The sequence below is a fragment of the Oryctolagus cuniculus genome, chromosome 4 (assembly GCF_051225735.1).
Source record: "Oryctolagus cuniculus isolate XC-2025 breed Fujian yellow rabbit chromosome 4, ASM5122573v1, whole genome shotgun sequence".
NCBI classification, from domain to species: Eukaryota; Metazoa; Chordata; class Mammalia; order Lagomorpha; family Leporidae; genus Oryctolagus; species Oryctolagus cuniculus.
This window is the reverse complement of record NC_142870.1, coordinates 143,795,092-143,820,221: the sequence shown is the minus strand read 5'-3', so window position 1 is coordinate 143,820,221 and position 25,130 is coordinate 143,795,092. Positions and strand designations below refer to the sequence as shown.

At 41.0% G+C, this 25,130-nt stretch overlaps 1 protein-coding gene across 1 annotated transcript in view; it reads left to right on the top strand.

The window, feature by feature from the left end:
- The window catches only part of ARMC8 (armadillo repeat containing 8), an 862,269-nt gene that overhangs the window by 474,048 nt on the left and 363,091 nt on the right, over positions 1-25,130 (top strand). The window lies entirely within an intron of this gene.

Below are 25,130 nucleotides of genomic sequence, written 5' to 3'. Positions count from 1 at the left end.
CCCTCATTTTTTTTCTCCTCTAGTTTGGCAGATATACTATCCTGCATGGGCCTTCAAGCCAGATTCCCTCTATGCTCTTCCTGCAGCTTTATCACCAGTGGCTTGGGCTGCTGCAGTCTGGTCTCATCTGACTCTCCAACTCTGGTGCGGAGGCTCTTGTCTGCTGGAGTCCTGAGCTGTGAGCATCCACACCCTCTGCAGAGGTCCACAGTGTCCCTCTACTTTGTGTAGAGTTTCCTCTCCTGTTTTCTCCCTAACTCTTCCCTGAGACTGCACTCTCTCCACTTTTTTTAAACTATCTTCTTCTAGACTAGAGCAGTAAGCTCCCTCCCTACTCCACTTAATCTCCTCGTGATTTATTTTCAAACACTGAATCAGCTTTGTATTTTAGTAATAAATCCCATTTAGTCATGGTGCATGATTGTTTTTTTTCTTTGAAGATACTTCAGAAAGTTTATGGAAATGGAATTAAAAGATCAGTTTATTTTGGTGTATAAAAATTTGAGGTCTTTAAAAACACATGTTATGAAAAAACTCTGCATATATTTAAAATTTTTGCACAGAATAAACATATTTTCATCCCATTTTTTCATGAATATTTTAATGTACCCTCACATATTGCTGATTTCATTTGCTAAAATTTTGTTAAGAATTTTGGTGCTTACATCTTCTACAGATGTTGATCTATAGATTTATTGGGGATCTTTGCCATTGTTCTTATCCTGCTTTTCTGTTTTGTTATTAGGATGATGCTATCCTCCTAAGATGATTTGGAATGTAATATATTATCTCTGTTTTCTGGAGAAGCTTTGCAAAAGTGGTATTAATTTTCCTTTAAGTATTTGGCAGAATTCTCCAGTAAAACCAATTAGATCTAGTATTTACTTTTTGAAAGTTTCGAGATTTTTTTGGAGCCAACATTGTGGCATAGTGGATTAAGCCACCACCTGCAAAGCCAGTATCCCATATAGGTGCCAGTTTGTATCTAGGCCACTCCAATTCTGATCCAGCTCCCTGCTAATGCTCCTGGAAAAAGCAGTAGAAGGTAACCCAAGTGCTTAGGCCCCTGCCACCCATGTGGGAATCCATATGAAGCTCCTGGCTTCAGGCTGCGTCCTGATCCAGCCCTGGCCATTGCGACCATCCTGGGGAGTTAACCAGTGGATGAAAGATCTCTCTGTGTCTCTTCTCTTTCTCTTTGTAACTCTGATTTGCAAATACATAAATAATTTTTTTTAAAAAGAAAGTTTTCAAGTTACAAAGTAAAATTTCAAAATGGTTATAAAGCTATTCAGATCACTCCAAAATGACAAATTGTGGTGGCTTGTGCTTTTCATTAATGTTATTAAATTTTTGTGTGCATGTTGTCCTTATTACACCTTTTGATGTTTGCAAGATCTGTGTCTGAATTGATTGTTGCATTCCTGTTACTGATAACTTGTCATCTCCATTTTCCCTTGTTAGAAAATTATCAATTTTATTGATCATTATAATTGATCAGTTCTTTAGTTTCATTAATTTTCACTGATTTCCTTCTCTTTCCCTTATTTACTTCATTCTGTTGCTTTAGGTTTATTTTTTTCTTGTATCTCTAGTTTCTTAAGATGCTTAAGATGAAAACTTAAATTATTAAGGTGAAACTTTTTCTATTCCCAATATAAGAATTTAATGATATTTTAAGAATAAGAATTAGTAAGAATTTGATTTGATATTTTTCATTTTATCATCTAGTTCAGCATATATATTCCTTTTATTATTCCAATAACTTCCTATTAGATCCATGGATTATTTAGTTTAGCTTCCACATTACTGGAGCTTTTCCTTTTATCTTTTTGTTATTAAATTCTAGTTTGGTTCCATCATTCAGTGACTCTGTATGGTTTAAAGTCTTTTAATTTATTGACATTTGTTATATGGCCCAGGATATTGCCTATCTTAGAAAATAGTCCCTGGGCATTTGAAAAGAATGTATATTCTTCTGTTATTGAGTGGATTGTCTGTAGCTGTAGAATAGATTCTCTTAGTTGATGACGTTATTGAATTCTTCCATATCCTTGCCAATTTTCCGTTTAACTTCACTATCAATTGATGAATTGATAGAGAGTTGAGAGAGAACTGTTGAAGTCTCTCACTTCGTTGTGAAGTTGTCTACTACTCCTTTCAGTCTTCATCTGTTTTGTAGATCTGTTGATCTGTCGTTTGGATGTATAAATATGGACTGCTATGTCTTCTTGGTGAATTGAGCCTTTGTCCCTATTTAACACCCTTTCTTTTTTTTTAAGATTTATTTGTTTATTCAAAAGGCAGAGTTACAGAGAGGCAGAGGCAGAGAGAGAGAGAGAGAGTCAGAAAGGGCGTTAAGGGGCTGATGCTGTGGCATAGTGGGTAAAGCCCTTTCTGACCCTAGTAAATTTCTTTGTTCCAAAGATCTAGTAGTCTGCCTTGCTGAAACCAAAATCTGCAAGAATTTCTCTGGGAAAGAAAGTTTATTTTAGTTTACAGTTGGGAGATTACTGTTCAGGACTGGGTGGCCCCATGGTCCAGTGTCTTTGGAGACTGATCACAGCACGTGCAGAGGCACAATCAAATGGTGAAAAGGAAGAAGAAAGGACATAGGCTGAACTTGAACTCTTGCAAGAACCGCCCTTCCGTGACTCGCCCCCAGGAACCTGAAGACCTCCTACTGGCCCATCACTCAGATACTATCATTACACCACGCCTCCCTGAATCCACCAACCATCAAGACTTCGAAGTTTAAAAATCTTCATGAGTTCTAAAGAGGCGAGACATGCTGTACCCGTAAGAAAAGTTGGATTTTCCTGATATAAATATAGCCATTTCTGCTTTCTTTAGATTATTGTCTGCTGGTATATTTTCCCCATCCTTTTACTTTCAACTTGCTTATATCACTATATTTGAAGTTAACTTTTCAGAGACAGCTTGTAGTCAGTTTGTGTGTGTTATATTTAAGAATATTGACACAAATAGATTAATAGTAGAAAGGATAGGAAAGCACACTGTGCAAAAACCGATCACCACAAAGCCGAGTGGCTATCTGCATCAAGAGGAGACAGAGTAGATTTCAGCGAGGACTCTCAGGGGACGGCGTTGTGGTGCAGTTGGTTAAGCCCCACTTACACAGCCAGCATCCCGAATCAGAGTGCAAGTTTGAGTCCTCGCTGCTCTGTTTCCCATCCAGCTTCCTGCCTATGTGCCTTGGAAGGCATCAGACGATGGCCCGAGTGCTTGGGTCCCTTCCACCCATTGTGAGAGACCAAGATGGAGTTCATGGCTTCTGGCTTCATCTTGGCCCACCTTTAGCTGTTGTGGGTATTTGGGGAGTGAACCAGTAGATGGAAAATAAATATATATATATATCTCTCTCTCTCTCTTTTCCTCTCTCTCTCTCACTCTCTCCTGTCACTTCCCCTTTCTGTCACTCCACCTTTCAAATGAAAGTAGATACAAAGAGGAATTATTGATGGTTTAATGTTCAGAGTACATCTTATTCTATTTTGGAGCTGGAGTTGTATCTGAAAGAAGATTTTCAAAACATTTCTAATTTTTGCTGCAGTACAAGAATTTAAACAATGGTAAGATTTCTCCGGATTTTGAAGTTTTCATCCAAACCTAGATAATAAGAAGTTGACACTAGTATATACACAAGTAATGGTAAATCTTTTATTTGTCTACTTTTTTTAATATATTGCTTATTTTCTTTCAGGGTATTTTATGTTTTCTTAGGTAAATTTTAGTAATTTAAATTTTCTGCAGAAATATTTGCATTTTTTTACATTACTTTTTTATTTATATAAGAGGCAGAGTTACAGAGAGAGAGAAAGAGACAGAGAGAGGGAGAGAGAGAGAGAGAGAGAGAGAGAGAAAGAAATAGAGAGAGAGAGAGAGAGAGAGGCCTTACATCCACTGGTTCACTCCCCAAATTGCTGCAATGGCTAGAGTTGAGCCAATCCAAAGTCAGGAGCCAGGAGCTTCTTCAGGGTCTCCCATGTGAGTGCAGGGGCCCAAGCACTTGAGCTATCTTCTACTGCTTTCCCAGGTCATGGCAAAGAAGTGGAGCAACTGGGACTTAAACTGGTGTTCATATGGGATGCTGGTGCTGCAGGTGGCAGCTTTATCCGTTACGCCACAGCACTAGCCCGTACATTACTTTATATGATGTTACATATTTTATGTAACGTGGTGTTTATACCCGTAGATTCATTCATGGAGCTTCAAATTTGTTCATTTTGTGAAGAAATCCATAAATGAATCCATGGGTGTACATGCAATCATGTTACTAACATTTTGCTCACTCCAAGAAAATCAGCACTCTCTCCAGTCAGGAGGTGGCTATACTACCACAGAGTTCAACCAACGTTTTGAATTTCTATCATCACAGATAATTTCAAGAGGTACGCTATCCTTGTGAATGGCAGGGGAAGAGAAGCACTCAGACAGGATTCCCTTTATGATTGCAGGGCCCGGCACAGACCAGATGTCCCCAGCCTATCCTCATGCATGGCCACTACTGCCCAGATTCACCAGGAAACAAGCCCCAACTCCCCTGGAGATCATCAGACCCGAGGCGAGGCTGAGTTCCAGGTGCTCGGCCACCTCGTGTCCAGGTTAAGGTGCAGTTTCCAAGATTTCCAAGATTCTCTACTATGGTCTCTTCCTTGAACATCCCTCCAGCTTCTGCTGGTGGTGTCTAAAATACACCTGAGTCAGGGCCGGCGCTGTGGTGTAGCAGGTAAAGCTGTTACCTGCAGTGCTGGTACCCCTTATGGGCACCAGTTCAAGTCCTGGCTGCTCCTCTTCCGATCCAGCTCTCTGCTATAGCCTGGGAAAGCAGTGGAAGATGGACCAAGTCCTTGGGCCCCTGCACTCATGTGGGAGACCCAGAAGAAGCTCCTGGCTCCTGGCTTCAGATCGGCACAGCTCTTGCCGTTGCGGCTATCAGGGAAGTAAACCAGCAGCTAGATGACCTCTCTCTCTCTCTCTCTCTCTCTCTCTGCCTATGCCTTTCTGTAACTCTAACTTTCAAGTAAAATCTTAAAAATAAAATAAGATGAAATACACTTGAGTCTTAATAAAGATGCAATTACTAGTAGAAATCGTAAAAACTGAGAAGTGCAAGAAAATGATTTTCAGAAATTTCACTGCTCAGATTGGGTTTTGATGATTGATTGATTTTGCCATTATTATAACATCTGAAATAAACCATAGTTCTACCCCTCCTTTCTATGGACCTTTTACTGGTGTTAGAATTACTGTAGGGGCCGGCACCGTGGCTCAATAGGCTAATCCTCCACCTGTGGCGCCGGCACACGGGGTTCTAGTCCCAGTCGGGGTACGGGATTCTGTCCCAGTTGCCCCTCTTCCAGGCCAGCTCTCTGCTGTGGCCCGGGAGAGCAGTGGAGGATGGCCTAGGTGCTTGGGTCCTGCACCCACAAGGGAGACCAGGAGAAGCACCTGGCTCTTGGCTTCGGATCAGCGCTGTGCGCCGGCTGCAGCGCGCCGGCCGCAGCGGCCACTGGGGGGTGAACCAACAGAAAAAGGAAGACCTTTCTCTCTGTCTCTCTCTCTCACTGTCCACTCTGCCTGTCAAAAAATTTAAAAAAAAAAAAAAAGAATTACTGTAGGAAAATTCCCATTGTACTTAGCAGAATTCCTATCAAGTGAGATCAGGAATAGAAGCCTATGGCCAGCCAACCTGGCAATGTGAGTGCGCCTTCGTGCAGGTGCATGTGTTGGGTGTGGGAACTGGGGGAAGTTGGAGCACTAACAGTTTCGGTAGCAGCTCCTTCTAAGCAATGAACTAGTCTCTCTTGCTCCAAGCTTTCCATTTTTTTCTGCTATCATTTAGGGAAATGGGTCAATTAATTCTCTTTGGCTGACGCTGATATACAGATCTGTAAAACACAGATTGAATTTTCCATTAGTTTTCTCCAACCATTTTTTTTCTATTTTACTGAAGTTCTTCTAAGTTTTCAGTCTATGTATGGCACACCACATCATTTCTCAAGGCTGTCACAGGCATTTTTGTTGGTTTTCTTTCTGCATTTTAATATACTTCCAGGGCTTTGATAGGGAAGAGGGGTGCTATGTTGCTTCAGTTTGCCAACCTAAACCAAGAAATTGGACGTGAATATCTTTCAAAAATGAATCCAAGAAGGACCCAAAAGCAAATGCTTCATTAGGAGCAATTAGTTTGATGTATTCAGACTTTTCCAGAAAATGCTATGCTCTTGGTGCTTTTGAACTTAGGTTAGAGGATCCAATTGGGGCTCCTCTGATCAAAGCACTTAAACGATTTGTAGAAGAAAAAGTATTTAAAAAGTCTACCTATATTACTCATACTTTTGGAACTTCCTAGACCTTTCCAAGGGAAGAAGACTTGATGGAAACTTGCATTTTCATCACCTAAAACTTACCAAAATAGCAAGTTTTTTACCTTGTATCAGGCTTAATGTTGTCCTTGATTTTCACACCACAAAAGATTAAAGATAATACCACTAATTATGATATTTACAAAGAGCCCTTCCCGAGGACGATCTGCCACTGGTATTGTACTATATAAAGACTTGGAGAAATGGCTTTGATAATTTACACTCATTAGCAGGAGAATGCAGGAGATTAAAGGTAGCAAGGGTGAATAGCCTCTCATTTTTGCAAAACTTGTGCAACCTTTTATTCACCTACTAAAGCCATTATTATGTCATAATAAAGAAGGAGGTGTGCTGCATATATGAGCTCAGAGAGGGAATAAAGACACAAGGAGCTATTTTCTCTCAAGAGAACTGTAGTGTCGTAGATTAAAGGTGGAAAGGCAGCCATCATTTAAAGCAGCTCACATCTCCAAAGGATATTTATTCACAAATTGATTAGAGTTGGAAATGAAAATGATTCAGTTGGTGGGAACATTACGGCAGCCCTTTAAAGTGTGATGGAAAAGATGAAAAGGAGACTCACTTACCCTTTCCTTAGCATGCAGACGGAGATCAAAAAGACCAGTGTCCCATTGATAGGCCTAATGAGACTGGGCTTCTATTCACCTCTTCAGTTATTTCCAGTGACTCGGGAGGCATGTTCTGCCTGAAAAAAAAAAAAAAACAAACAAACCAACCCTGACAGTCACATTGCTGGAGGCTGCATCACATTTCACAAATCTTTTTGGGTTGTGATTGGATTGAGGCTTCCAAAGCTGCAATGGGAATTAGTGATACTTACCCAGACAGAACCTTGATCCCTCTCCAAAGACATACTCTGTCTCCACGGCTACCCATCCCCAAACTCCTAAATTATCTCCCACTTCTCACTTTCTCTGCATTCCTATTAAATTTGGTGTTTTCTGTGGGCTCTAAGCTGAATATGTCCACTTCTCATCCCTCCCACTTCTTCAACAAAAGTCCTGCTAATCTATTTCCGTTGTTGTTGGTTGGCATCTCTGAGCCAGAGTTCAGAACATACAGCTATTCAGGTCAAAGGGATGGAGCCAGTAGATACACTAGTAAACTGAGGGTCAATTAGAATGATAGTTTCTGAATATAATTAAAAGAGATAATAAATTCAGAAAGCAATCAATCCCAGAACAGTATGTCAAGACTTCTTTAAAGATTGAAAATGCTGGGGCTCATATTGTGGCACAGTTGGTTAAGTCACTGCTTGTGACCCTGACATCATATAACGGATCTCTGATTCTCATCCTGGCTGCTCCCCCTCTGATCCAGCTCCCTGCTAATGTGCCTGGGAAACAGTGCAAGATGGTCCAAGAGCTTGGGCCCCTACCACCCACGTGGGAGATCCAGATGGAGTTCTGGGCTCCTGGCTTCAGCCTGGCCCAGCCCCAGCCATTGCAGCCTTTGGGGGAGTGCACCAGGGGGTGGAAGATGAGTCTGTCTTTCCCCCATTCTGTCACTCTACCTTTCAAATAAATAAAATAAATATTTTATTAAAAAATTCAAAAAGCTCTGTCTTTAAAATTAAATTTGTCTCTTCTCACATTTCATCAAAAAATTGGAAGGCTCAATGACTATTCATTTCAAACAAGGATCAAATCCTCCATAGATGAGGATGCCTCATTAAATTCACTCTTTGAGTCACCAACATCAACATTGTATGAGAAAGACAGAAATGATTGGTTTATTTTCAAGGAAATTCCCACATTCATGTCTGTATCTTGTGTAGGCTCCATGATTTTCAACATATACACATGGTTCCTTTATGTGCCATTAAGAGGGAAAAAATGCCTACGATGCAGCATAAACCTGGGACACGGAAGGGCTCTGCCCTCAGCGCAAGAGTAAACAAGAAATACACTTGCCTTTCTCGTCTGGAGCTGAGCAAAGGAAGGATAAATTCCCTGAGATTTTGAACCATAAACTGGCATTCAGGCAAGTTTGTAGTCTGAATTCTAACTTACCGGTATGCTCCCAAAAACTTCAAGCCAAAAATTTGCAGTAGCCTTGGGGGTGGCTGTTTGGCCCGGTGGTTAAGATGCCACCTAAGTGCCTGTACATCATAGAGGAGTGCCTGGCTTTGGTACCAACTTCTGGCTCCTGACTCTGGCTTCCTGCTAACACAGACTCTAGGAGACAATGGTGATGACCAAAGTGATTCCAGTCTTGCTGCTGAGTTCCCAGGTCCAGGCATCAGCCTTGGCTGAGGTTCAGTCCAACTCAGGTGTTAGGAGCATTTGGGGAGTGAACCAGTAGATGAGAGATATTCTCGGACTCTCCTCTCTCTCTCTCTCTCTCTCTCTCTCTCTCTCTCTCTCTCTCTCTCTCTTTCTCTCTCTCTTTCTCTCTTTCATTCTGCTTCTCAAATAAATAAAATTTAAGGGGGGGGGGGAATGTGCAATTTAAAAATAAACAAATAAAATGACCTCAGGTTGGCAGTGGCCCCACGCAATGGGCAGATTCTGTCTGTAAGAGCTCTACTTCCCTCTAGAGGAAATATAATCTGAATTTCAGAGATGTTAAACTGCTTCAGGATGTGTGTCTTAGACTAAGTGAAATCTTCACCATCTTGTGGACTTCTGGCCTAGCAATTCAGTTCCACTCCCTCTTGCATAATTACACATATGTTCTGGTGCAGTACCTCAAACATTGATAAGTCTTCTGTATAAGCAAGCAGCTTTTAAAAAATATAGCAAGGACCCAATGAGGCAGCTTCATCAGGTCCTCACTCTTCAAGCTCGCTAACATTTTTCCAGACAAAAGGGTAAATGGAAATGAAGATGCCTACCAGAAGAGTTCATCCGAAAACTAGTGAGGCACAAAATATTCCTCAGTAGGAATATTCCACATCCAGCTCTATGAGAGGTGACAGAATACCCACTTTGGGTATGCTGCTGACAAAATAAAACATGCTCAACACCATTCCTCCTATCCCTACAACCTTGAAAAAGAGACCAAATCAAGGAACGTTTGCGTTTTCCCAAATGATAGAGTCTTACCTGCACCCCAAATTTGTATGTGCTAGCCACATAGCAATTACAGTGTCTATAAAAAATGGATCAACTCCTCAAAATCTGGTCACCGCCTACAGGAAACCATCAGTTATCTGCCACCCACCTCTGACTGTTCGTCAGCTCTTATCTCATCAGAATTTGTCATTTTAATTATTTAAATATGTGTAATTCTTTTGTCAACGTATGTATGTATGTATTTAAATAGACAGGCAGTGAAAGAGATGAACACAGAGAGAGAGTACTCATCTCATGATTTGCTCCTCAAATATCCAGAGCCTGGAATTCAACCCAGACCACCCATGTAGGTGTCAGGGACACTCTGTCTCCCAGAGTGTGCATTAGTAGGAAGCTGGTATCAGAATTCAAGTTGGGACTCGAACAGGTACCCATATGGGATGTCAGCACCACAGACAGAGACTTAACCTCAGTGCCAGCCCCCATTTCTTTGTTTTTAACAAGGATCAATATGATATGCATTCCAAACACACACACACACACACACTTCAAAAGTTAATGGAAAATTCATCTCTGGGGCCGGAGCTGTGGCATAGCGGGTAGAGCCACCTCCTGCAGTGCCGGCATCCTATATGGGCATGGGTTCAAGTCCCGGCTGCTCCACTTCTGATCCAGCTCTCTGCTACGGCTTGGGAAAGCAGTAAAACATGGTCCAAGTCCTTGGGTCCCTACACCTGCATGGGAAGACCCGGAGGAAGCTCCTGGCTCCTGGCTTCAGATTGGCTCAGCTCTGGCCATTGTGGCCAATTGGGGAGCAAACCAGTGGATGGAAGACCTCTCTCTCTCTCTCTCTCTCTCTGCCTCTCCTTCTCTCTCTGTGTGACTCTGACTCTCAAATAAATACATAAACCTTTAAAAAATTCATCTCATGATTTAGAATTTTTGTACCAAATTATACTTATCTTTTAATTTCATTTCCATGAATTTTTTGAAGTACTCTCATATTTACTTAAACTAGACACCATTTAAGAAAAATCATGCTATATGAAATCTTGTAGTCTTAATATTTTCACTTTATATTATACTAATAAGATTCACATACAGTGTGACATGTAGCTATACCTTGTTAGTTTTTTATCAGTATATAGTATTCCATTTATTATACACATTTTAATTCATACATTTTCCTGTGGATGGGCCTGTTGACTGTTTCCAGGTCTTTGATGTTGAGAACAGTTCTGCTTTGATCATTCTTGTTTGTGTCTCGTTCACATGAGCAAGAGTTTCTTTTGGATTTATGTCCATGAGTGAATTTTCTGGGCAAAGAATGTAAGTACATTTGAGTTTATGAAATAATCCCCAACAACTTTTCCAAAGTGGAGTGGGTGAATTCTTGTTCTACAGCCCCCTCACCATGAGAGTCCTCACTTATACAATACAGTATAACATCCTGGTCACAGATTTTGGAAGACTCAATTCAAAAAAAAGCACTATGCAGTTCAATAAGTCTCTTTCAGAAGGCTAATTTGATGATATATCTGCCCAATTAAGTGTGAAAACTGTAATTTAAAAAATTTTTATTTGAAGGGCCAGTGCTGTGGTGTAGTAGTCTGAGCCTCTGCCTACACCACCAGCATCCTATGTGGATGTTAGTTCAAGTCCTGGTTGCTCCACTTCTGATCCAGCTCCCTGCTGCTGGTCTGGGAAAGCAGTGGAGGATGGTCCAAGTGTTTGGGCCCCTATAGCCACGTGGGAGAACTGGAAGAAGTTCCTGGCTCCTGGCTTCTGGCTCCTAGCTTCAGATAAGCCCAGCTCCTGCCATTGTGGCCATTTGGGAGTGAACCAGCAGATGGAAGACCTTTCTCTCTCTCTCCCTCTCTCTGTCTATAACTCTGCCTCTCAAATAAATAAATAAATAAATATAAATCTTAAAAAAGCATAAAGACAACAAAATGCTAAACTTGGATTTCAGAAGATAATTACATCTGTGGGAGGCGGAAAGGGAGGAAGGGAGAAGTGAGTGAGCTGCATCAGTAGATATAAAATTAATACCAAAGCTGGGAATTTGTGCTGGGTGGTGGATTCATTATGCTTTTTGCATTATTATGTGTGAGTAAATGAATGAATGAGTGAATGGGAAGCCATGAGTAAAACAACAATGAAACTTTGTGGCTAAAGATTATGTTAATTCAATTAATTCAATCACAATATATAAGAAAACAAAAAATGAAGTACAAATAATTTTTTTGACAGGCAGAGTTAGACAGTGAGAGACAGAGAGAAAGGTCTTCCTTCCATTGGTTCACCCCCCAAATGGCCGCGACGGCCGGCACTGCTCCAATCCGAAGCCAGGAGCTGGGTGCTTCCTCCTGGTCTCCCATGCGGGTTCAGGGCCCAAGCACTTGGGCCATCCTCCACTGCCTTCCTGGGCCACAGCAGAGAGCTGGACAGGAAGAGGAGCAACTGGGAAAGAATCTGGCACCCCAACCGGGACTAGAACCTGGGATGCCGGCACCACAGGCAGAGAATTAGCCTAGTGAGCCGCAGCGCCAGTCCCAACTATGTCTTTCTGTATTCCTGTAAAATTTACTCAGTAGTTTACTCATTGGTGTAAAACCCAGGTTGTTTCTAAGACTTTTCTGATTGTCAGAAAAACAAAATCTTACAGGTTCAGTTTCAGTGATCCATGGCACCGGCCAAAGTACAAATAATCTTAAAATCAAATGACTATGAGAGTTCAAGCCAGAGAACAGAAACAAAACAAACGTAGTACAGCGATAAGAGAGCTAAGAAACCTAGCAACAAAGAGACAAAGACGAAAGGCATCAGGAGCCATGACTTTTGCCAGAGCCCAGGAGCCAGGGTCCCTCCCTGAAGCTGAGACTGCAGTGGGTTTGTGATCTGGAGCTGGGGTGATAGAAGAGACAGAGGCCACCAAAGAAGCCACCTGAGACAGAGGAGGGCAAAAATGTGATGATGGCTTTTTCCTTCCTCTGCTCTGTATTTTCCTGCCAGCACCCAGCCTGGAACACACAACTTCTGAGCTCAAACACCATCAGATGTAAGGCGTAGCAGAGGCCAGCATGCAGAATGGACAGGAGATTAAACAGGCCCAGGCCTGACGAACCACGCTGAATAGCACCAGCCTCCACCACCCATGCCCACTCTCACTCCCTTTCCCCCTGACAACTGCTTTTCATGGCTTCTGCAGATTCTTGTCTAATCATCTACATAAATAATTGAGAGTTTTACATACATTATAACATACAAAAGGAATCATATTAAATATGCTATAGGTAGACTATACATATATATATATACATAAAACACTGTAGATATGATACAATATTATGTTTAAATATGGACCCCAAGAATCTTCAAAAAGTTCATGCAAAATGTGTATTATGAAAAACCAGTAATCCATAAGCCGTACTTTGGAAATTTATATTCATTAAATAAAAGTTAAAAAAAATAAAAATAAATAAAAAAAGAAAAAACAGGCATGAAATTTTTTGTGCCAAAATAAATTTATCTTTTAATTTTATTTTTCCACAAACTTTTTCATGTGTTCTCATGTATGTCATACAATTTTGTTTCTGAGCAAATCATTAAAGAATATCTGACACAATTTTTTTGGATTTGTCATTGGCGATGTCTTCTTGTAGGTGTATTCTCATGACTACGTATAGATTGGCCTCATTTTTCAGTAGGTACAGATTACTTCATTGCAAAGATGTACCATAATTTACATGGCCAGCTTACAACAGATAGACATGTAGAGTGTTTCCAAATGTTTTCTATCACAAACAATGCTGCAACAATTATATATACTTTTAACTTCATGTATATATGTAAGCATTTCTTTTGTTTCTTTTTTTTAAGATTTAATTTATTTATTTGAAAGACAGAGAAACAGAGATCTTCTACCCAGTGGTTCCCTCCCACAAATGGTTTCAACAACTGGGTTGGGCCATGTAGAAGTCAGGAGCCAGAAACTCCACTCAGATCTCCTGCTGCGGATAGCAGGGGCCCAAGCACTTGGGTCGCCTTCTGCTGCCCTCTCAGGCATATCAGCAGGGAGTTGGATAGGAAGCAAAGCAGCCAAGGGTTAAACTGGCTCTCCCACTGGATTCTAGCATTGTAGGTGGTGGCTTAATCCACTGCCCCACAACACTAGCTCCCTATGCAGGCATTGTGTAGATAAAGTTCCCAGTAATGGACTATGAAGTTTATTTCATTAAGTGTTTACATTAAAAAAGAGAGACAGATCTCAAGTAAATTTTCTAATGATTCACCTAGATTATTTAGAAAAACAAGAACAAACCAAACCCAAAATTAGCAAGAGCCAAGACATATTGATAAGAGCAGAAATAAATAAAATAGAAGCTAAAAAACAACACAAAGGATCAACAAAACAAAAAGCCATTTTTGAGATGATAAACAAAAGACAAACCTTTAGCCACACTAACAAAGAAAAACTCAAATAAATAAAAATAGAGATGAAAAAGGAGACATTGCAGCTGACACCACTGAAATTCAAAGGATCATAAGTAATTACTATGAACAACCATATGCCAATAAATTGGAAAATCCCAAAGAAATGGAAAAATTCCTGGATACACGTAACCTTCCAAGATGAAATCAAGAAGCTTACAGAAAATCTAAACAGATCCATAACAAGCAACATGATTGAAGCAATAACTAAAAGTCTCCCAGAGAGGAAGAGTCCAGTATCTGATGGATTTACTACTGAATTCTACAAAACATTTTAGAAAGAACTAACTCCAATACTTTTCAAAGTATTCCAAAAAATGGAACAGGATGGAATGCTGCCAAACATTATGAGGCTAGCATCACTCTGATATCAAACACCAAAGAAAAGAAAACTACAGGCCTATATCCTTAATGAACATAGATGCAAAGATTCTCAACAAAATACTGGCAAATTGAATTCAAAACCACATCAAAAAGATCATACATCATTACCAAGTGGGATTTATCTCAGCATTGCCACGATGGGTCAATACTCACAAATCAATAAACATCATAAATCACATTAAACAGAATGAAGACCAAAAACTATGTGGTCTTCTCAGCAGATGCACAGAAAGCATTTGATAAGATTCAACATCCCTTCATAATAAAAAAAAAACTCTGTACAAGCCAGGTATAGAAGGAATTATGACAAACCAACAGCCAATATCATACTGAATGGGGAAAAGCTGAAAGCATTTCCCCTCAGATCTGTAACAAGATAAGGATGCACACTTTCACCATTGTTAGTCAATACACTACTAGAAGTATTAGCATGAGCAATTAGGTAGGAGAAAGAAATAAAGGGCATCAAAATTAGAAAAGAGGAAATCAAAATATCAGTTTACAGATGACATGATATTATACATGGAAAAACCCTAACTCTCCACCAAAAAGCTGTGAGAGCTGATAAACCAATTCAGTAAAGTTGCAGGTTACAAAATAAACATACAAAAAACAGTTTAGTGTTTTATACACTAAGGATGAACTCACTGAAAGAGAAATCAAGAGAGAAATCCTATTCACAATAGCCACAAAAAACACAAATATTTAGGAAGAAATTTAACCAAAAAGTTAAAGATCTCTACAATGGAAATTATGAAACATTGATGAAAGAAATCATCAAGGACACAAAAAATGGAAGGATATTCCTTGCTCTTGGATTGGAAGACTCAATGTCATTAAAATGTCTATACTACCTAAAGCAGTCTACAGATTCAATGCAATACCTATCAAAATACTAATGACATGCTTTACAGAATTTGGGGAGTGAACTGGTGGGTGGACAATCTCTCTCTCAGTCTGTTTCTCTCTCTCTTTCAATAACTCTGCCTTTTAAATAAAATAAATGAATCTTTAAAAAAAAAAAAAAAACAATACTAACATTCACATAGAATCACAAAAGATCCAGAAGAGCCAAAGCAGTCCTGTGGGGGAAAAAATCAAGTGGGAGACATCACAATACTTGACTTCAAAGCATACAACAAAGCTATAGTAATTAAAGCAGCATGGTACTGCCGTAAAAACTGACACAGAAATGAATGGAGCAGAATAGAGAGCCTATAAATTAATCCACACACATATTGCTGACTGGTTTTTGACAAAAGTGCCCAGATCATACATTGGGGTAAGGATAATCTCCTCAATAATTTGTGCTGGAAAAACTGGACATATATTTGCAGAAGAATGAAATTAGATCTATACCTTTCACCATAAATCAACTAAAAATGGATCCAAGACCTAAATTTAAAACCTGAGACTATGAAATTGCTGGAAGAAAATGGAAAAGACCCCAACACACAGTCAATAAAAGTAAAACTAAGTAAATGCGACTATATCAAACTCAGAAACTTCTGCACAGCAAACGAAAAGATCAATAGAGTGAAGAGACATCCAACAGGATGAGAAGAGATATTTGTGAGCTGCCTATCAAACAAAAGATTAATATCCAGAATACATCAGCAACTTAAAAAACTCAACAACAAAAAAGCACAATCAATCCAGTTCAAAATAGACAAAGGACGTCAACAGACAGTTCTCAGTAGAAGAAATGCAAATAATCGACAAATATATGAAAAAAAAAAAAGGTTCAACATCTGTTTAAATCAGGGAAATACAAATCTGACCTCGCCCCTTTCGGAAAGGTTAACATTCAAAAGATAGAGATGCAGAGACAAATGCTGACAAGGACGCAGAGACAGGGGAACACTTACACACTGCTGGTGGGGATGTAAGCTGGTGCAGTCACTGTGGAAAACAGTATGGCGATTTCTTTAAAAACTAGAAATAGGCTTGCCATATGACACAGGAATCCCACTACTGTGCATATACTCAAAAGACATGAACACGTTGTATCAAAGAGATAACCATGCCACCGTGGTTAACAGCAGCACTGCTCATAATACCAAAATATAGAGTCAACCAAAGTGTCCAATATCAGCTGAATGGATAAAGAAAATAAAGAATATACATATGTGTATGTATATATATATATATAGATACACACACAACAGAATATTATTAAGTTATTAAAGAAAGAAATTCTACCATTTGCAGTGAGTGGACGTCACCGGAGGACAGCATGTTGAGTGAAATAAGCCAGACACAGAAGGACAAATACCACATGTTTTCCTTTCTATGTGGGAGCTAACATTTTTTAAAAAATCAAATAAGAAAGAAATGCCTGGGAGTATCAGTATTGCTGCAAACATAGTTTTGTTAAACTTTATTTTATATCTTTGTCAAACCACTGGTTAAGAATGTTATACTACTGCAGTTTTAATATCTGTGGTGACTTTAAAATTTGCTGCATGTGGGTGAAATGGCCATCTTCCCACTTGACTATTGTGTATAGCCCTTGCCCATATTCCCACTGAACCAGGGCCTTTTTTATTTGTACTTGTTAAACTCTTTAATTGGGGGAGTATTAACTCTTGGACTTAAATGTAAATTAAAAATATGTTATGTCAAAAAGAAAGAGAGAGAGAGAGAGAGGGAAAGAAAAAGAAAGAAAGAAAAAGAAAGAGGGAGGGAGGGAGGGAAGGAAGAAAAATAAAATATTACTATATTCTTAGAATTGTATCTATGTACTATACTGAATCTGTTCTCATTGTATTAATATGACATCAACATAAAAAAAAGAAAAAGATGGTAAAAAAAATTCTCACTATTTCATTCAGTAATCACATTTCTTGTCACTTGTCCTGGGGATGGATAAGAGTATGGGAAGAATGTTTGCTGGAGTCAAAAATCTCATTAAGTAATAATTATAAGAATGTTCATATTGACTTTATATATAGCAGCCAAGTTGGAACTACAGCCTATATGTCCAGTAATAGAGTTTGAATTATGTATACATTGAAAACCTGTGCGTTAACTTGCATGTGCTCTGTCCTCATTTGGTAGAATGAGTGACAAAACAAATTTGTTCACCGTCTATCTTCTTAAAAAACAACATTTTGTATGTGCGTCACCACCAGGGTATTCTTATCACTTTTGTGTATGATACGAATGTGATAGTGGTTTAGTTGTGAATCTTCCCTTCTCCCTTGGATGCCAACAACTGCAAGAAGGAAATTGGAGGGAAGTGCTCCATTGTGGAGCCAAACAGCCAACTGGAAGCCTCGGGGTGTTCCAGGGAGGGCAGCAAGGATGAAGGCAGCAGATGGGCTCACAGATCCAGGAAGACACAGCAAATGTTCCCTTCCAGAAGCAGAGGGTCCTGCTAGGATAGGCTTCCAGTGGACCACAAACGTGAGTATTTAAAAAGATGAGGAGCCAGTGTTGTGACATAGTAGGTTAAGATGCCACCTGCAGGGGCCGGCGCTGTGGCACAGCAGGTTAGCACCCTGGCCTGAAGTGCCAGCATCCCATATGGATGCCAGTTCAAGACCCAGCTGCTCCTCTTCCAATCCAGCTCTCTGCTATGGCCTGGGAAAGCAGTAGAAGATAGCCCAAGTGCTTGGACCCCTGCACCCACGTGGGAGACCTGGAAGAAGCTCCTGGCTTCTCGCTTCAGATTGGTACAGCTCTGGCCTTTGTGGCCAATTGGGGAGTGAACCATCAGATGGAAGACCTCTCTCTCTCTCTCTCTCTCTGCCTGTCCTCTCTCTGTGTAACTCTGACTTTCAAATAAATAAATAAATCTTACAAAAAAAAAAAAAAAGATGCCACCAGCAACAACGGCATCCTGTATGGGCACCAGTTCAAGTCCTGACTACTCCATTTCTGATCCAGCTCCCTAGTAACCACCTGGGAAAAGCAGCAGAAGATGATCCAAGTGCTCTTGGCTTTGATCAATATACACAGAATACATATACTGAAATGTCTCACTCTACCCCACAAATATGTTAATACCACATTTTAAAAGAATAAATTGTGAAACTGTCAAGAATATTTTATAGGGTAATGTAGGGTGCTTGTCCTATTAGATGTACAACTTTTTTTTATGCAGGGATGCTAGCATAGCAGGTGGCAGCTTCATCTACTAGGCCGCAATGCCAGCCCCATTATTATTGCCAGTGGTATTCAATGGTATGAGTATATCCCCATGTGTTTGTCCAGTTGTGCTTATTAGGCACATTCATAGGAGTGGACATTTGCACTTTTTTTCCAGGTTTTGTTGATTACAAATAAATCTACCAGAAGTGTTAGCATGTAGCTCTTAGTGTGAATGCATATTTTCATTCCTCTTGGGTAACCATAGAGGAATGGCTACTCAGGTCATTTGACAAATGTCTGATATTGTAGGAAGCTGCCAAACTGTCTCCCAAAATGGCTGTGCCATTTTGCTTTACCCCAGCAGTGTATGCTCAGCAGCCTCCTCAACACGAGATCTTGTGAGCTGTTCTAAACATTTTAGTTCAGTCATTCTAACAAGCATCTAGGGATATCTCATTGAGTGTTTAAGTTTTTTCGTTCTTTGATTTACGTGCAGTAAAATTTTCTGGTTTTGGTGTATAGCTCTTTGAGTTTTAGCAAATCCATGTGGTCATGTAGCCAGCACACAATCAAGATCCAAGACAGCTCCTCCACCAAAATCCTGTCCTTGCACTGTCCTTGTGATCAACCCTTCTCTCCATCCCCAGTCTTTGCTCTGGCTCTGTGCCTGGAACTTTGCCCTTTCTAGAGTCTCACTGTGGATTCGTCAGCAGCACCCCAATGAGGAGTCCTATCACGCATCTTTCTGTTGCTTGCTTGTCTGCATACCATCTTTGTGAAGTAACAGTTCAAATCTTTTGTCCTTTTTTAAAAATTAGATTTATTGTTATTACTAGTTTACAAGAGTTCTGTATCTATTTTGTATCTAAATCCTTCATCATCTACGTGTTCTACAAATATTATTTTTCAATCAGTGACTTATCTTTCCACTTTCCTAGCATTGAAAAGCATGTCTTTTGAACAGCATGTTTTATCATAATTGGGGTAGGCATTGTGGTGGAGCCAATTAAACCTCCACCTGTAATGCCAGTATCTCATATGGCTGCTGTTTCATGTCCCAGCTGCTCCACTTCTGATCCAGCTCTCTGCTTATGGCTTGGGAAAGAAGTGGAAGATGGCCCAACTCCTTGGGCCCCGGAGGAAGCTCCAGGCTCCTGGCTTCAGATAGCTCAGCTCCAACTGTTGCAGTCATTTGGGGGATGAACCAGTGGAGAGAAAATCTCTCTCTCTTTCTCTCTCTCTCTCTGTCTCTCTGCCCTTCTCTGTAACTCTGCTTTTCAAATAAACAAAAGACAATTTTAAAAATCTTTAAAATTTATTTTAAAAATTATGATTAAATATAATATATTAACATTTTCATTGATGGTTTCTGCTTTTTTTGTGCCCTATCTAAAAAGTCTGCCTAGCCAAGGGTCATAAAGAGTTTCTTCTATATTTTGTCACAGAAGGGGCATAGTATTTGGTTTTATATTTAGGCCTACAATCTAATTTAAGTATTGTTTATGGTGTGAGGATAAGGCTGAAAATTATCTTTGCACAGGGCTGTGCAATTGTTTCATCACTGTTAGGAAAACTTATCTTGTCTTTATTGAATGACCTTGGCTCCTTTGCTAAAAATCTATTGCACTGCCTCTCATCTACAGACAGAGACTGTCTGCCAGGCAGGAAGAGCCCCCGCCCCCAGGAGCTGAATGACTGCCCAGATTCCAGAACCGTGAGGAATAAGTGTTTGTTGGTTAAGCCACCCACTCTGGTACCTCGTCGTAGCAGCCTGGGCTGACGACAGCAAAGTTGGTACTGGGAAGAAGGGTGCAGCTGCAGCAAACCCTGAGAAGTGTGCAGGTGGCTTTGGAACAGGTTATGGGCAGAGGCTGGAGAAGTTTGCAGTGCACGCCAGAGACGTGGAACTTCTGATGAGACCTCAGAAGGAAAAGAGGATGGTGGAGAGAGAGCTTCCATCTCTGCAGAAAACACATAAACACGCAAGTATACAATGTTGGTAGAAGCACAGATAGTCAAGGCTGTTCTGTTGAGGTCCCAGGTACTTTTTAGATAAGGAGAAAAGGTGACCCTGTATTGAAGTGGCAAAGAACTTGGCTGAACTGCGTACTGATGTATTGGAACAGGCAGAACATCAGAGTGATGAAATTGTATGTTTAGATGGGGACCTCTGGCAGCCTGTTGAAAGAGTGGCTTGGGGGGGCGGCGCCGTGGCTCACTTGGTTGATCCTCTGCCTGTGGCACTGGCATCCCATATGGGCACCGGGTTCTAGTCCCAGTTGCTCCTCTTCCAGTCCAGCTCTCTGCTGTGGCCTGGGAAGGCAGTGGAGGATGGCCCAAGTGCTTGGGCCCTGAACCCGCATGGGAGACCAGGAGGAAACATCTGGTTCCTGGCTTCGGATCAGCACAGCGCCAGCTGTAGTGGCCATTTGAGGAGTGAACCAACGGAAGGAAGACCTTTCTCTCTGTCTCTCTCTCATTGTCTATAACTCTACCTGTCAAATAAATTTTTAAAAAAAGAGTGGCTTGGTTCCTCCTGTTTATAGTAAAAGTTAAGAAGAAAGAAATGAAGGAAGAATTAAGAAAAAATGAACCAGAACAGAAAGATTTGCAAAGTCTCACTTGTTCATATTGGAGGGAAGAGAGAGAGAGAGGGAGAGAGAGAGAGAGAGAGAGAGAGAGAGAGAGAGAGAGAGAGAGTCGGAAGGGAAAGCTGTGCTATTAATAGACTAAGAGATTCTTGCTTTACATGAGTGGAAGCCCTGCCAGTTTGAACTGAAAGTCATAAATACTGGGTGGAATGAAGAAAGGCTCTCAAGCTGTTTAGATCCTGCAGAACCAGATCATAGAGCTATTTGGTGCAAAGGGGCTCTGTTCTCCAGAACAAGGGAAGAATGGCCCACTGTTGATTTAGACATCAACAGGGTTCATGAGCACAGTTTCAAGTTTGAGGGGATCTGCCTTGTTTTCACCAGGTCAGACAGCAGCTCCTCAGAGCCTTAGAGGAGCTAATTCCACCCTCAGAGCAGAAGCACCATCCCGGTGAGTGCAGAAGACAGAACCCAGGAGGATTCTTCTCCAGCCTTACCTTCTAATGCTATTGCTTTCCTGACTTTTGGACTCGCTTGGGATCCATCACCCCTTTTTTCTTATGACTCCTCCCTTTTCTAATGGAAATACCTGTCCTATGTTTGTCCTGCCATTATATTTGAGAGACATAATTTAACTGGTTTCACAGGCTCACAACAGGAAAGGAATTTTGCCTCTGTCAGAATCAGAGAGGTTTTCAAAAAGTTGATGGGAAACTTGTATTATGAAAAAACTATGCATGGATTTCCATTTTTTGCATCAAAATAAACTTAGCTTTTAACTCTACTTTTCCATGGACTTTTTGAAGGATCCTTGCATGACTGCATGAAACAACCAAATTTAATCAACAATTTGATGCTTTGTCCAAATTAAAGAAAATGTTAAGTTTTTGCTTAACCTCAGTTGACAATATCTGACAGGTGGGTCATTTACTTTTATTGCTGTATGATATCCCTATGTACAAGAATACTTAACAATTTGACCTGTTGGGCTACTCACAATATAAGGTAATTTTGATAAATGATATAAATATGCCCTCTTGTCTCCTGCTGTAAATGCCATTAGCTGAGTCATACACAAAACAGTTGTACTTTTATTGAACTATATAGAAACTATCTCCACACTGCATGGTTTTTCTAATATCCACTTAGTCAAAACTTAAGTAACATCTCTTGTGCTTCCAAAAATATTTGTTGACAAAGGAGAGGAGTGCATTTTAGGTAGCAACCATATTGAGGTTGTTTTTAACTATGGCAGGGAGAGTAAGTATTTTCCCAATAGTTTTTTTTTTGTAAGATTTATTTTATTTAGTTGAAAGGCTGAGTGACATAGAGAGAAGGAAGACAGAGAGGGAAAGGTCTTGGTCTTCCGTCTGCTGACTCACTCCCCATATGACCACAGCACCCAAGTCTGGATGAGCCTGGAACTCCATCCAGGTCTCCCACATGGGTGGCAAGGGCCTAAGCACTTGGGCCATCTTCCACTGCTTTACCCAGGGCATTAGCAGGGAGCTGGAACAGAAATGGTGCAGCCAGGATGCAAACCAGTGCTATGATAAGGGATGCTGGTGTTGCGGGAGGCAGCTCAACCCACTCACAACGCTCGCCACCTCCGCAGTCGTTACTTTAATTGCAAAATTTAATGAAAAAAAATCCAAGGAGTTGAATTTTGCCAGCTTGTAACACTGTTTAAAACCACTGAAGACAATTTTGAGAAAAAATATCTGAGATCTGTCCTCCTGCTCTAAACATCTACATTTCACGCCTTCCTCGGTTTTAGTTCTGATTAACACCTCAAGGTCAATGTACAGCGTGGTACAGGGCTTTGTGTTAATACTAGTAGATGTATTTCATATTTCTTTTTTTTTAACAGAGTGGACAGTGAGAGAGAGACAGAGAGAAAGGTCTTCCTTTGCCGTTGGTTCACCCTCCAATGGCCACCGCGGCCGGCGCACCGCGCTGATCCGAAGACAGGAGCCAGATACTTATCCTGGTCTCCCATGGGGTGCAGGGCCCAAGCACTTGGGCCATCCTCCACTGCACTCCCTGGCCACAGCAGAGAGCTGGCCTGGAAGAGGGGCAACCGGGACAGAATCTGGCGCCCCAACCAGGACTAGAACCCGGTGTGCTGGCGCCACTAGGTGGAGGATTAGCCTAGTGAGCTGCGGCGCTGGCCATATTTCATATTTCTAATAGTCTTTGTACTTTGGAACGTGTATTTGCTTCTCTGCCTTTCATATTTGATTAGATCTCGATTATTTACCTCTGTGGTGACTGATGGAGCAATCATTGGAGGAAGAAGGGAAATGGTGGGCTCGGCCATATGCTGGTTCCCTTAAGCTTCCATTGTTAGCAACGTCTTCTACCATCATTTCTTACCTAATTAAAATCATATACTATTATCTTTATGTGTTCACTGCTGGGCACCCACACACGGCAGTGGCTGCAATAGCTTAAAAGTGAAGCAAGGAGTGAGAATTTGCTAATGCCTTCTCTCTGCCCCCAGGCCACTTTGTAGATGATGCTTTGTAGATGACAGGAGATTGATCTAGGAGAAGCACCAGGGCTAATCCAAGAGAGGGCCTTCTGCTGCGTGCATTCCGGTAGGGACGTAGAGGAGCAGGGGCTGATGACCTGGACTGTGGCACCTGGAGACTATATCACTTGCTGGTATCACTGTGTGGGATTATGAGGATTAAGAAAGTCCAGGAAGGGCTGGCACTGTGCTGCAGCGGATTAAGCCTCTGTCGGCAGTGCTACCATCCCATGTGGGCGCCGGTTCAAGTTCTGGTTGCTCCACTTCTGATCCAGCTCCCTGCTAATGCGCCTGAGAAAGCAGCAGAAGTTGGCCCCAAGTGCTTTCTCTCTGTACCCATGTGGGAGACCTGGAGGAAGCTCCTAGCTCCTGGCTCCTGGCTCCTGGCTTCTAGCTTCAGTCTGGCCCAGCTCTAGCTGTTGCATCCATTTGGAAGTGAAGCAGCAGGTGAAAGATCTTTCTTTGTGTCTCCTTTTTCTATCTGTAACTCTTTCAAAAAATAAACAAATCTTTTTTAAAAAATCCCTGAAGGACTGATTAGATATCAAAAATCTGAAGGCAGGGCTCAAACAGATATTTTTGCACACTCATATTCATGGTAGCATCATTCAGAACAGCCAAGAAGAGGAAGCAACCAAAGTGACTCCACGGGGTGGAGGAGGGGCACTGTGGCACAGCTGGCAGCTGCCTGCAGAAAGCAGCATCCCATGTGAGCCTCAGTTAGAACCCTGGCTGCTCCACTTCCAATTCAGTTCCCTGCTAAGGCACCTGGGAAAGCAACAGAAAATGTCCCAGGCTCCTGGCTTCATTACAGACATTAGGGGTGTGAATCAGCAGATGAAAGGGCTCTCTCTCTCTCCCTCTCTTTTTCTCTCTTTCTCTGAAACTCTGCCTTTCCAATGAATAAAGAAATCTTTTTTTTTAACTCTTATTTAATGAATATAAATTTCCAAAGTACAGAATATGGATTACAATGGCTTCCCACCCATAACGTCCCTCCCACCCGCAACCTCTCCCCTTCCATTCACATCAAGATTCATTTTCTATTCTCTTTATATACAGCAGATCAGTTTAGCATACATTAAGTAAAGATTTCAACAGTTTGCTCCCACACAGAAACATAAAGTGAAAAATACTGTTTGAGTACTAGTTATAGCATTAAATCTCAATGTACAGCACACTAAGGACAAAGATCCTACATGAGGAGTAAGTGCACAGTGACTCCTGTTGTTTACTTAACAAATTGACACTCTTGTTTATGGCCTCAGTAATCACCCTAGGCTCTTGTCATGAGCTGCCAAGGCTATGGAAGCCCCCTGAGTTCACTGACTCTGATCATATTTAGACAAGGTCGTAGTCAAAGTGGAAGTTCTCTCCTCCCTTCAGAGAAAGGTACCTTCTTCTTTGATGACCCATTCTTTCCACTGGGATCTCACTCGCAGAGATCTTTCATTTAGTTTTGTGTTTTGTTTTTTTTGTTTGTTTTTTTTTTTTTTTTTTGCCAGAGTGTCTTGGCTTTCCATGCCTGAAATACTCTCATGGGCTTTTCAGCCGGATCCGCATGCCTTAAGAGCTGATTCTGAGGCCAGAGTGCTGTTAGGACATT